This window comes from Oncorhynchus masou, chromosome 16 (assembly GCF_036934945.1).
Source record: "Oncorhynchus masou masou isolate Uvic2021 chromosome 16, UVic_Omas_1.1, whole genome shotgun sequence".
NCBI classification, from domain to species: domain Eukaryota; kingdom Metazoa; phylum Chordata; class Actinopteri; order Salmoniformes; family Salmonidae; genus Oncorhynchus; species Oncorhynchus masou.
The window spans coordinates 47,685,236-47,698,983 of record NC_088227.1 but is presented as its reverse complement, the minus strand read 5'-3'; positions in this window follow the sequence as shown (position 1 = coordinate 47,698,983).

Genomic DNA, 13,748 nt, shown 5'->3' with positions numbered 1-13,748 from the left:
TGAGCTATGCTGAGTGAGCTATGCTGAGTGAGCTATGCTGAGTGAGCTATGCTGAGTGAGCTATGCTGAGTGAGCTATGGTGAGTGAGCTGTGCTGAGTGAAGTATGCTGTGGTATGCTGAGTGAAGTATGCTGAGCTATGCTGAGTGAGCTGTGCTGTGATATGCTGAGTGAGGTATGCTGTGGTATGCCGAGTGAGGTATGCTGTGGTATGCTGAGTGAAGTATGCTGAGCTATGCTGAGTGAGCTATGCCCTAATATGCTGAGTGAGCTATGCTGTGATATGCTGAGTGAGGTATGCTGTGGTATGCTGGTGTGAGGTATGCTGAGTGAAGTATGCTTTGGTATGCTGAGTGAGGTATGCTGAGTGAAGTATGCTTTGGTATGCTGAGTGAGGTTTGCTGAGTGAAGTATGCTGTGGTATGCTGAGTGAGGTATGCTGAGTGAAGTATGCTGTGGTATGCTGAGTGAAGTATGCTGTGGTATGCTGAGTGAAGTATGCTGAGTGAAGTATGCTGTGGTATGCTGAGTGAGGTATGCTGAGTGAAGTATGCTGTGGTATGCTGAGTGAGGTATGCTGAGTGAAGTATGCTGTGGTATGCTGAGTGAAGTATGCTTTGGTATGCTGAGTGAGGTATGCTGAGTGAAGTATGCTGTGGTATGCTGAGTGAGGTATGCTGAGTGAAGTATGCTGTGGTATGCTGAGTGAGGTATGCTGAGTGAAGTATGCTGTGGTATGCTGAGTGAAGTATGCTGTGGTATGCTGAGTGAAGTATGCTTTGGTATGCTGAGTGAGGTATGCTGAGTGAAGTATGCTGTGGTATGCTGAGTGAGGTATGCTGAGTGAAGTATGCTGTGGTATGCTGAGTGAAGTATGCTGTGGTATGCTGAGTGAGGTATGCTGAGTGACAGTTCCCAGTTCAAAACTGCAGATAACATTAGGCCAGCTACTGTGAAAAAAAATACTACTCTTCGCCTGGTAATTACAGTGCATTCGGAAAGTATTCAGACCTCTTGACCTTTTCCACATTTTGTTACATTTCAGTCTTAATCTATAATAGATTAAATTGTTTTTTTCCCATCATCAATCTACACACAATACCCCATAATGACATCACAATACCCCATAATGACATCACAATACCCCATAATGACAAAAGCAAAAACGGATAAATATTTTCTAACTAAAACTAAACTAAAAAACATTTACAGAAGTTTTCATACCGTTTACTCAGTACTAAATTCCAAACATTTGTAAGGGATGAGACAGCCAAGCCAATGGGTTCGTAACTTCAACCCTGCAGCACACACACACATACTAACTGATTAATGGGCTGGTGAATGTATGTTGCTTTGTTTGCTCTTTTCCATATTATGTCCCTGATAAGCCACCCAGGAAAGCGCTGAAAACAGCCCATAAGTGGCTCTAACAGTCAACATTACACTACCAAAAGTTTCAAAAGAATAAGACTTTTAAAATGTGACATTGTGTACAGTGTTGTAATGATGTGCAAAGAGTTAAAGTACAAAGGAGAAATAAATAAACATAAATATGGGTCATATTTACAATGGTGTTTGTTCTTCACTGGTTGACCTTTTCTCGTGGCAACAGGTCACAAATCTTGCTGCTGTGATGGAACACTGTTGAATTTCACCCAGTAGATATGGGAGTTTATCAAAATTGGATTTGTTTTCAAATTCTTTGTGGATCTGTGTAATCTGAGGGAAATATGTGTCATTAATATGGTCATACATTGGAAAGGAGGTTAGGAAGGAGCAGCTCAGTTTCCACCTCATTTTGTGGGCAGTGAGCACATAGCCTGTCTTCTCTTGAGAGCCAGGTCTGCATATATATGGCCCACCGGCCATATCACTAAGAGCATGCCTGGGACCGATGGTCGTGTTAGATCAGTGGAGATCCAGGTGAAGAACCGGACATATATCAGGCCAGTTGCCTGACTAATTCCTCTCCCTGAGATGACAGAGGACGGGGAGCAATGAGCCTTTTGAGGAGTGTGAAATTTAACACATTTCTGGGGTGGCTGTAGAAAAGGCCCATGGAGTTGGTGGAATAATCCTTTAATTCATTGCCATTTACTCAGGGGCGCTTTAATTAGGTCAGGTGGAAATGTCCGACAGATCTCAACTCCATAAAAGGAGGAAATTGCCATCGCCTGATCTCACTGCTTTCTCTTCCTTAACTCCATCTGATCCAGAAGTTCTGAGTCCATGAATCCACCACAGACTACTCAGTAAATATACCACTTTATGGTTAAAGGAATTCCTGCCTCAGTCTCATCCATTCCTCTGTCACCTGACACGTGACCACCTGTTCACCTTCACTGTCAGCCATCCTACCTGTCCAGCTACTCACACAGATTCCACTAATCTTTCAGAATAATGTGGACTATATGGAATAATATGGATTAATGTAGACTATATGGAATAATATGGAATAATGTGGACTATATGGAATAATATGGAATAATGTGGACTAAATGGAATAATATGGAATAATGTAGACTAAATGGAATAATATGGAATAATTTAGACTATATGGAATAATATGTAATAATGTGGACTAATGTGGCCTATATGGAATAATATGGCATAATGTAGACTATATGGAATAATGTAGACTATATGGAATAATATGGAATAATGTAGATTATATGGAATAATTTGGAATAATGTAGACTATATGGAATAATGTAGACTATATGGAATAATATGACGTAATGTAGACTATATGGAATAATATGGAATAATGTGGACTAAATGGAATAATATGGAATAATGTAGACTAAATGGAATAATATGGAATAATGTGGACTATATGGAATAATATGGAATAATGTGGACTATATGGAATAATATGGAATAATGTGGACTATACAGAATAATGTGGCCTATATGGAATAATATGGAATAATGTAGACTGTGTGGGTCCTGTGTGGCTCAGTCGGTAGAGCATGGCGCTTGCAACGCCAAGCGTCGTGGGTTCGATTCCCGGTAGGGCCACCCATATGTAAAAGTAGTGGCCCCAGCCGACTTGTAAGTCGCTTTGGACAAAAGCGTCTGCTAAATGGGATATATTATTATTATATTAGACTAAAAGGAATAATATGGAATAATTTAGACTATATGGAATAATGTAGACTATATGGAATAATATGAAATAATTTGGAATAATGTAGACATATGGAATAATGTGGAATAATGTGGACTATATGAAATGAAGTAGACTATATGGAATAATATGGAATAATGTAGACTATATGGAATAATGTAGACTATATGGAATAATGTAGACTATATAGAATAATGTAGACTATATGGAATAATGTAGACGATATGGAATAATATGGCATAATGTAGACTATATGGAATAATATGGAATAATGTGGACTATATGGAATAATATGGAATAATGTGGACTATATGGAATAATATGGAATATATGGAATAATTTGGAATAATGTCGACATATGGAATAATGTAGAATAATGTGGACTATATGAAATGATGTAGACTATATGGAATAATATGGAATAATGTAGACTATATGGAATAATGTAGACTATATGGAATAATGTAGACAATATGGAATAATGTAGACTATATGGAATAATATGGAATAATGTGGACTATATGGAATAATATGGCATAATGTAGACTATATGGAATAATGTAGACTATATGGAATAATATGGAATAATGTGGACTATATGGAATAATATGGAATAATGTGGACTATATGGAATAATATGGAATAATGTAGACTAAATTGAATACTGTGGAATAATGTAGACTATATGGAATAATATAGACTATATGGAATAATGTAGACTATATGGAATAATGTGGACTATATTGAATAATGTGGACTATATGGAATAATATGGAATAATGTGGACTATGTGGAATAATGTGGACTATATGGAATAATGTAGACTATATTGAATAATATTAGAGGTAACATTAAACCACCGGTTAGAGGAACCACCGGTTAGAGGTAACATTAAACCACCGGTGAGAGGTAATATTAAAACACCGGTTAGAGGAACCACCGGTTAGAGGTAACATTAAACCACCGGTTAGAGGAACCACCGGTTAGAGGTAACATTAAACCACCGGTTAGAGGAACCACCGGTTAGAAGTAACATTAAACCACCGGTTAGAGGTAACATTAAACCACCGGTTAGCGGTAACATTATACCACCGCTTAGAGGTAACATTAAACCACCGGTTAGAGGTACCACCGGTTAGAGGTAACATTAAACCACCGGTTAGAGGAACCACCGCTTAGAGGTAACATTAGACCACCGGTTAGATTTAACATTAAACCACCGGTTAGAGGTAACATTAGACCACCGGTTAGAGGTAACATTAAACCACCGGTTAGAGGAACCACCGGTTAGAGGTAACATTAAACCACCGGTTAGAGGTAACATTAAACCACCGGTTAGAGGTCCCACCGGTTAGAGGTAACATTAGACCACCGGTTAGAGGTAACATTAAACCACCGGTTAGAGGAACCACCGGTTAGAGGTAACATTAAACCACCGGTTAGAGGTAACATGAAACCACCGGTTAGAGGTCCCACCGGTTAGAGGTAACATTAAACCACCGGTTAGAGGAACCACCGGTTAGAGGTAACATTAAACCGCCGGTTAGAGGTAACATTAAACCACCGGTTAGAGGTAACATTAAACCACCGGTTAGAGGAACCACCGGTTAGAGGTCCCACCGGTTAGAGGTAACATTAAACCACCGGTTAGAGGTCCCACCGGTTAGAGGTAACATTAAACCACCGGTTAGAGGTAACATTAGACCACCGGTTAGAGGTAACATTAACCCACCGGTTAGAGGTAACATTAAACCACCGGTTAGAGGAACCACCGGTTAGAGGTAACATTAAACCACCGGTTAGAGGAACCACCGGTTAGAGGTAACATTAAACCACCGGTTAGAGGTAACATTAAACCACCGGTTAGAGGTAACATTAACCCACCGGTTAGAGGTAACATTAAACCACCGGTTAGAGGTACCACCGGTTAGAGGTAACATTAAACCACCGGTTAGAGGTACCACCGGTTAGAGGTAACATTAAACCACCGGTTAGAGGTAACATTAAACCACCGGTTAGAGGAAACATTCAACCACCGGTTAGAGGTAACATTAAACCACCGGTTAGAGGTAACATTAAACCACCGGTTAGAGGAACCACCGGTTAGAGGTAACATTAAACCACCGGTTAGAGGAACCACCGGTTAGAGGTAACATTAAACCACCGGTTAGAGGTAACATTAAACCACCGTTTAGTGGTAACATTAAACCACCGGTTAGAGGTAACATTAACCCACCGGTTAGAGGAACCACCGGTTAGAGGTAACATTAAACCACCGGTTAGAGGTAACATTAAACCACCGGTTAGAGGTACCACCGGTTAGAGGAAAAATTAAACCACCGGTTAGAGGTAACATTAAACCACCGGTTAGAGGTAACATTAAACCACCGGTTAGAGGAACCACCGGTTAGAGATAACATTAAACCACCGGTTAGAGGTAACATTAAACCACCGGTTAGAGGAACCACCGGTTAGAGGTAACATTAAACCACCGGTTAGCGGAAACATTAAACCACCGGTTAGAGGTAACATTAAACCACCGGTTAGAGGAAACATTAAACCACCAGTTAGAGGTAACATTAAACCACCGGTTAGAGGTAACATTAAACCACCGGTTAGAGGAAACATTAAACCACCAGTTAGAGGTAACATTAAACCACCGGTTAGAGGTAACATTAAACCACCGGTTAGAGGTAACATTAGACCACCGGTTAGAGGTAACATTAACCCACCGGTTAGAGGTAACATTAAACCACCGGTTAGAGGAACCACCGGTTAGAGGTAACATTAAACCACCGGTTAGAGGAACCACCGGTTAGAGGTAACATTAAACCACCGGTTAGAGGTAACATTAAACCACCGGTTAGAGGTAACATTAACCCACCGGTTAGAGGTAACATTAAACCACCGGTTAGAGGTACCACCGGTTAGAGGTAACATTAAACCACCGGTTAGAGGTACCACCGGTTAGAGGTAACATTAAACCACCGGTTAGAGGTAACATTAAACCACCGGTTAGAGGAAACATTCAACCACCGGTTAGAGGTAACATTAAACCACCGGTTAGAGGTAACATTAAACCACCGGTTAGAGGAACCACCGGTTAGAGGTAACATTAAACCACCGGTTAGAGGAACCACCGGTTAGAGGTAACATTAAACCACCGGTTAGAGGTAACATTAAACCACCGTTTAGTGGTAACATTAAACCACCGGTTAGAGGTAACATTAACCCACGGTTAGAGGAACCACCGTTAGAGGTAACATTAAACCACCGGTTAGAGGTAACATTAAACCACCGGTTAGAGGTACCACCGGTTAGAGGAAAAATTAAACCACCGGTTAGAGGTAACATTAAACCACCGGTTAGAGGTAACATTAAACCACCGGTTAGAGGAACCACCGGTTAGAGATAACATTAAACCACCGGTTAGAGGTAACATTAAACCACCGGTTAGAGGAACCACCGGTTAGAGGTAACATTAAACCACCGGTTAGCGGAAACATTAAACCACCGGTTAGAGGTAACATTAAACCACCGGTTAGAGGAAACATTAAACCACCAGTTAGAGGTAACATTAAACCACCGGTTAGAGGTAACATTAAACCACCGGTTAGAGGAAACATTAAACCACCAGTTAGAGGTAACATTAAACCACCGGTTAGAGGAAACATTAAACCACCGGTTAGAGGTAACATTAAACCACCGGTTAGAGGTAACATTAAACCACCGGTTAGAGGTAACATTAAACCACCGGTTAGAGGTAACATTAAACCACCGGTTAGAGGTAACATTAAACCACCGGTTTGAGGTAACATTAAACCACCGGTTAGAGGTAACATTAAACCACCGGTTAGAGGAACCACCGGTTAGAGGAAACATTAAACCACCGGTTAGAGGTAACATTAAACCACCGGTTAGAGGTAACATTAAACCACCGGTTAGAGGAAACATTAAACCACCGGTTAGAGGTAACATTAAACCACCGGTTAGAGGTAACATTAAACCACCGGTTAGAGGAAACATTAAACCACCGGTTAGAGGAAACATTAAACCACCGGTTAGAGGTAACATTAAACCACCGGTTAGAGGTAACATTAAACCACCGGTTAGAGGTAACATTAAACCATCGGTTAGCGCTATCATTAACACACCGGTTAGAGGTAACATTAAACCACCGGTTAGAGGTAACATTAAACCACCTGTTTCAGGTAACATTAAACCACCGGTTTGAGGTAACATTAAACCACCGGTTAGAGGTAACATTAAACCACCGGTGTGAGGTAACATTAAACCACCGTTTAGAGGAACCACCGGTTAGAGGTAACATTAAACCACCGTTTAGAGGAACCACCTGTTTCAGGTAACATTAAACCACCGGTTAGAGGTAACATTAAACCACCGGTTAGAGGTAACATTAAACCACCGGTTAGAGGTAACATTAACCACCGGTTAGAGGTAACATTAAACCACCGTTTAGAGGTAACATTAAACCACCAGTTAGAGGTAACATTAAACCACCGGTTAGAGGAACCACCGGTTAGCGGTAACATTAAACCACCGTTTAGAGGTAACATTAAACCACCAGTTAGAGGTAACATTAAACCACCGGTTAGAGGAACCACCGGTTAGAGGTAACATTAAACCACCAGTTAGATTTAACATTAACCCACCGGTTAAAGGAAACATTAAACCACCGGTTAGAGGTAACATTAAACCACCGGTTAGAGGAACCACCGGTTAGAGGTAACATTAAACCACCGTTAGCGGTAACATTAAACCACCGGTTAGAGGTAACATTAAACCACCGGTTAGCGGAAACATTAAACCACCGGTTAGAGGTAACATTAAACCACCGGTTAGAGGTAACATTAAACCACCGGTTAGAGGTAACATTAAACCACCGGTTAGCGGAAACATTAAACCACCGGTTAGAGGTAACATTAAACCACCGGTTAGAGGTAACATTAAACCACCGGTTAGCGGTAACATTAAACCACCGGTTAGAGGTAACATTAAACCACCGGTTAAGCGGAAACATTAAACCACCGGTTAGCGCTAACATTATCCCACCGGTTAGAGGTAACATTAAACCACCGGTTAGAGGTAACATTAAACCACCGGTTAGAGGTAACATTAACCACCGGTTAGAGGTAACATTAAACCACCGGTTAGAGGTAACATTAAACCACCGTTTAGAGGTAACATTAAACCACCGGTTAGAGGTAACATTAAACCACCGGTTAGAGGAACCACCGTTAGAGGTAACATTAAACCACCGGTTAGATTTAACATTAAACCACCGGTTAGAGGTACCACCGGTTAGAGGAAACATTAAACCACCGGTTAGAGGAAACATTAAACCACCGGTTAGAGGTAACATTAAACCACCGGTTAGAGGTACCACCGGTTAGAGGTAACATTAAACCACCGGTTAGAGGAACCACCGGTTAGAGGTAACATTAAACCACCGGTTAGATTTAACATTAAACCACGGTTAGAGGTACCACCGGTTAGAGGTAACATTAAACCACCGGTTAGAGGAACCACCGGTTAGAGGTAACATTAAACCACCGGTTAGATTTAACATTAAACCACCGGTTAGAGGTACCACCGTTAGAGGTAACATTAAACCACAGGTTAGAGGAAACATTAAACCACCGGTTAGAGGTAACATTAAACCACCGGTTAGAGGAAACATTAAACCACCGGTTAGAGGTAACATTAAACCACCGGTTAAAGGAAACATTAAACCACCGGTTAGAGGTAACATTAAACCACCAGTTAGAGGTAACATTAAACCACCGGTTAGAGGAACCACCGGTTAGCGGTAACATTAAACCACCGTTTAGAGGTAACATTAAACCACCAGTTAGAGGTAACATTAAACCACCGGTTAGAGGAACCACCGGTTAGAGGTAACATTAAACCACCAGTTAGATTTAACATTAACCCACCGGTTAAAGGAAACATTAAACCACCGGTTAGAGGTAACATTAAACCACCGGTTAGAGGAACCACCCGGTTAGAGGTAACATTAAACCACCGTTAGCGGTAACATTAAACCACCGGTTAGAGGTAACATTAAACCACCGGTTAGCGGAAACATTAAACCACCGGTTAGAGGTAACATTAAACCACCGGTTAGAGGTAACATTAAACCACCGGTTAGAGGTAACATTAAACCACCGGTTAGCGGAAACATTAAACCACCGGTTAGAGGTAACATTAAACCACCGGTTAGAGGTAACATTAAACCACCGGTTAGCGGTAACATTAAACCACCGGTTAGAGGTAACATTAAACCACCGGTTAGCGGAAACATTAAACCACCGGTTAGCGCTAACATTATCCCACCGGTTAGAGGTAACATTAAACCACCGGTTAGAGGTAACATTAAACCACCGGTTAGAGGTAACATTAACCACCGGTTAGAGGTAACATTAAACCACCGGTTAGAGGTAACATTAAACCACCGTTTAGAGGTAACATTAAACCACCGGTTAGAGGTAACATTAAACCACCGGTTAGAGGAACCACCGGTTAGAGGTAACATTAAACCACCGGTTAGATTTAACATTAAACCACCGGTTAGAGGTACCACCGGTTAGAGGTAACATTAAACCACCGGTTAGAGGAAACATTAAACCACCGGTTAGAGGTAACATTAAACCACCGGTTAGAGGTACCACCGGTTAGAAGTAACATTAAACCACCGGTTAGAGGAACCACCGGTTAGAGGTAACATTAAACCACCGGTTAGATTTAACATTAAACCACCGGTTAGAGGTACCACCGGTTAGAGGTAACATTAAACCACCGGTTAGAGGAACCACCGGTTAGAGGTAACATTAAACCACCGGTTAGATTTAACATTAAACCACCGGTTAGAGGTACCACCGGTTAGAGGTAACATTAAACCACAGGTTAGAGGAAACATTAAACCACCGGTTAGAGGTAACATTAAACCACCGGTTAGAGGAAACATTAAACCACCGGTTAGAGGTAACATTAAACCACCGGTTAAAGGAAACATTAAACCACCGGTTAGAGGTAACATTAAACCACCGTTTAGAGGTAACATTAAACCACCGGTTAGAGGTAACATTAAACCACCGATTAGAGGTAACATTAAACCACCGGTTAGAGGAAACATTAAACCATCGGTTAGAGGTAACATTAAACCACCGGTTAGAGGTAACATTAAACCACCGGTTAGAGGAACCACCGGTTAGCGGTAACATTAAACCACCGGTTAGAGGTAACATTAAACCACCGCTTAGAGGTAACATTAAACCACCGGTTAGAGGAACCACCGGTTAGAGGTAACATTAAACCACCGGTTAGAGGAACCACCAGTTAGAGGTAACATTAAACCACCGGTTAGAGGTAACATTAAACCACCGGTTAAAGGTAACATTAAACCACCGGTTAGAGGTAACATTAAACCACCGGTTAGAGGTAACATTAAACCACCGGTTAGAGGAACCACCGGTTAGAGGTAACATTAAACCACCGGTTAGCGCTAACATTATCCCACCGGTTAGAGGTAACATTAAACCACCGGTTAGAGGTAACATTAAACCACCGGTTAGAGGTAACATTAACCACCGGTTAGAGGTAACATTAAACCACCGGTTAGAGGTAACATTAAACCACCGTTTAGAGGTAACATTAAACCACCGGTTAGAGGTAACATTAAACCACCGGTTAGAGGAACCACCGGTTAGAGGTAACATTAAACCACCGGTTAGATTTAACATTAAACCACCGGTTAGAGGTACCACCGGTTAGAGGAAACATTAAACCACCGGTTAGAGGAAACATTAAACCACCGGTTAGAGGTAACATTAAACCACCGGTTAGAGGTACCACCGGTTAGAGGTAACATTAAACCACCGGTTAGAGGAACCACCGGTTAGAGGTAACATTAAACCACCGGTTAGATTTAACATTAAACCACGGTTAGAGGTACCACCGGTTAGAGGTAACATTAAACCACCGGTTAGAGGAACCACCGGTTAGAGGTAACATTAAACCACCGGTTAGATTTAACATTAAACCACCGGTTAGAGGTACCACCGGTTAGAGGTAACATTAAACCACAGGTTAGAGGAAACATTAAACCACCGGTTAGAGGTAACATTAAACCACCGGTTAGAGGAAACATTAAACCACCGGTTAGAGGTAACATTAAACCACCGGTTAAAGGAAACATTAAACCACCGGTTAGAGGTAACATTAAACCACCGGTTAGAGGTAACATTAAACCACCAGTTAGAGGTAACATTAAACCACCGGTTAGAGGAACCACCGGTTAGCGGTAACATTAAACCACCGTTTAGAGGTAACATTAAACCACCAGTTAGAGGTAACATTAAACCACCGGTTAGAGGAACCACCGGTTAGAGGTAACATTAAACCACCAGTTAGATTTAACATTAACCCACCGGTTAAAGGAAACATTAAACCACCGGTTAGAGGTAACATTAAACCACGGTTAGAGGAACCACCGGTTAGAGGTAACATTAAACCACCGGTTAGCGGTAACATTAAACCACCGGTTAGAGGTAACATTAAACCACCGGTTAGCGGAAACATTAAACCACCGGTTAGAGGTAACATTAAACCACCGGTTAGAGGTAACATTAAACCACCGGTTAGAGGTAACATTAAACCACCGGTTAGCGGAAACATTAAACCACCGGTTAGAGGTAACATTAAACCACCGGTTAGAGGTAACATTAAACCACCGGTTAGCGGTAACATTAAACCACCGGTTAGCGGAAACATTAAACCACCGGTTAGCGCTAACATTATCCCACCGGTTAGAGGTAACATTAAACCACCGGTTAGAGGTAACATTAAACCACCGGTTAGAGGTAACATTAAACCACCGGTTAGAGGTAACATTAACCACCGGTTAGAGGTAACATTAAACCACCGTTTAGAGGTAACATTAAACCACCGTTTAGAGGTAACATTAAACCACCGGTTAGAGGTAACATTAAACCACCGGTTAGAGGAACCACCGGTTAGAGGTAACATTAAACCACCGGTTAGATTTAACATTAAACCACCGGTTAGAGGTACCACCGGTTAGAGGTAACATTAAACCACCGGTTAGAGGAAACATTAAACCACCGGTTAGAGGTAACATTAAACCACCGGTTAGAGGTACCACCGGTTAGAGGTAACATTAAACCACCGGTTAGAGGAACCACCGGTTAGAGGTAACATTAAACCACCGGTTAGATTTAACATTAAACCACCGGTTAGAGGTACCACCGGTTAGAGGTAACATTAAACCACCGGTTAGAGGAACCACCGGTTAGAGGTAACATTAAACCACCGGTTAGATTTAACATTAAACCACCGGTTAGAGGTACCACCGGTTAGAGGTAACATTAAACCACAGGTTAGAGGAAACATTAAACCACCGGTTAGAGGTAACATTAAACCACCGGTTAGAGGAAACATTAAACCACCGGTTAGAGGTAACATTAAACCACCGGTTAAAGGAAACATTAAACCACCGGTTAGAGGTAACATTAAACCACCGGTTAGAGGTAACATTAAACCACCGGTTAGAGGTAACATTAAACCACCGATTAGAGGTAACATTAAACCACCGGTTAGAGGAAACATTAAACCATCGGTTAGAGGTAACATTAAACCACCGGTTAGAGGTAACATTAAACCACCGGTTAGAGGAACCACGGTTAGAGGTAACATTAAACCACCGGTTAGAGGTAACATTAAACCACCGGTTAGAGGTAACATTAAACCACCGGTTAGAGGAACCACCGGTTAGAGGTAACATTAAACCACCGGTTAGAGGAACCACCAGTTAGAGGTAACATTAAACCACCGGTTAGAGGTAACATTAAACCACCGGTTAAAGGTAACATTAAACCACCGGTTAGAGGTAACATTAAACCACCGGTTAGAGGTAACATTAAACCACCGGTTAGAGGAACCACCGGTTAGAGGTAACATTAAACCACCGGTTAGAGGTAACATTAAACCACCGGTTAGAGGTAACATTAAACCACCGGTTAGAGGTAACATTAAACCACCGGTTAGAGGAACCACCGGTTAAAGGTAACAATAAACCACCGGTTAGAGGTAACATTAAACCAACGGTTAGAGGTAACATTAAACCACCTGTTTCAGGTAACATTAAACCACCGGTTAGAGGTAACATTAAACCACCGGTTAGAGGAACCACCGGTTAAAGGTAACATTAAACCACTGGTTAGAGGTAACATTAAACCACCGGTTAGAGGAACCACCGGTTAGAGGTAACATTAAACCACCGGTTAGAGGTAACATTAAACCACCTGTTTCAGGTAACATTAAACCACCGGTTAAAGGTAACATTAAAGCACCGGTTAGAGGTAACATTAAACCACCGGTTAGAGGTAACATTAAACCACCGGTTAGAGGAACCACCGGTTAAAGGAAACATTAAACCACCGTTTAGAGGTAACATTAAACCACCGGTTAGAGGTAACATTAAACCACCGGTTAGAGGAACCACCGGTTAGAGGTAACATTAAACCACCGGTTAGATTTAACATTAAACCACCGGTTAGAGGTACCACCGGTTAGAGGTA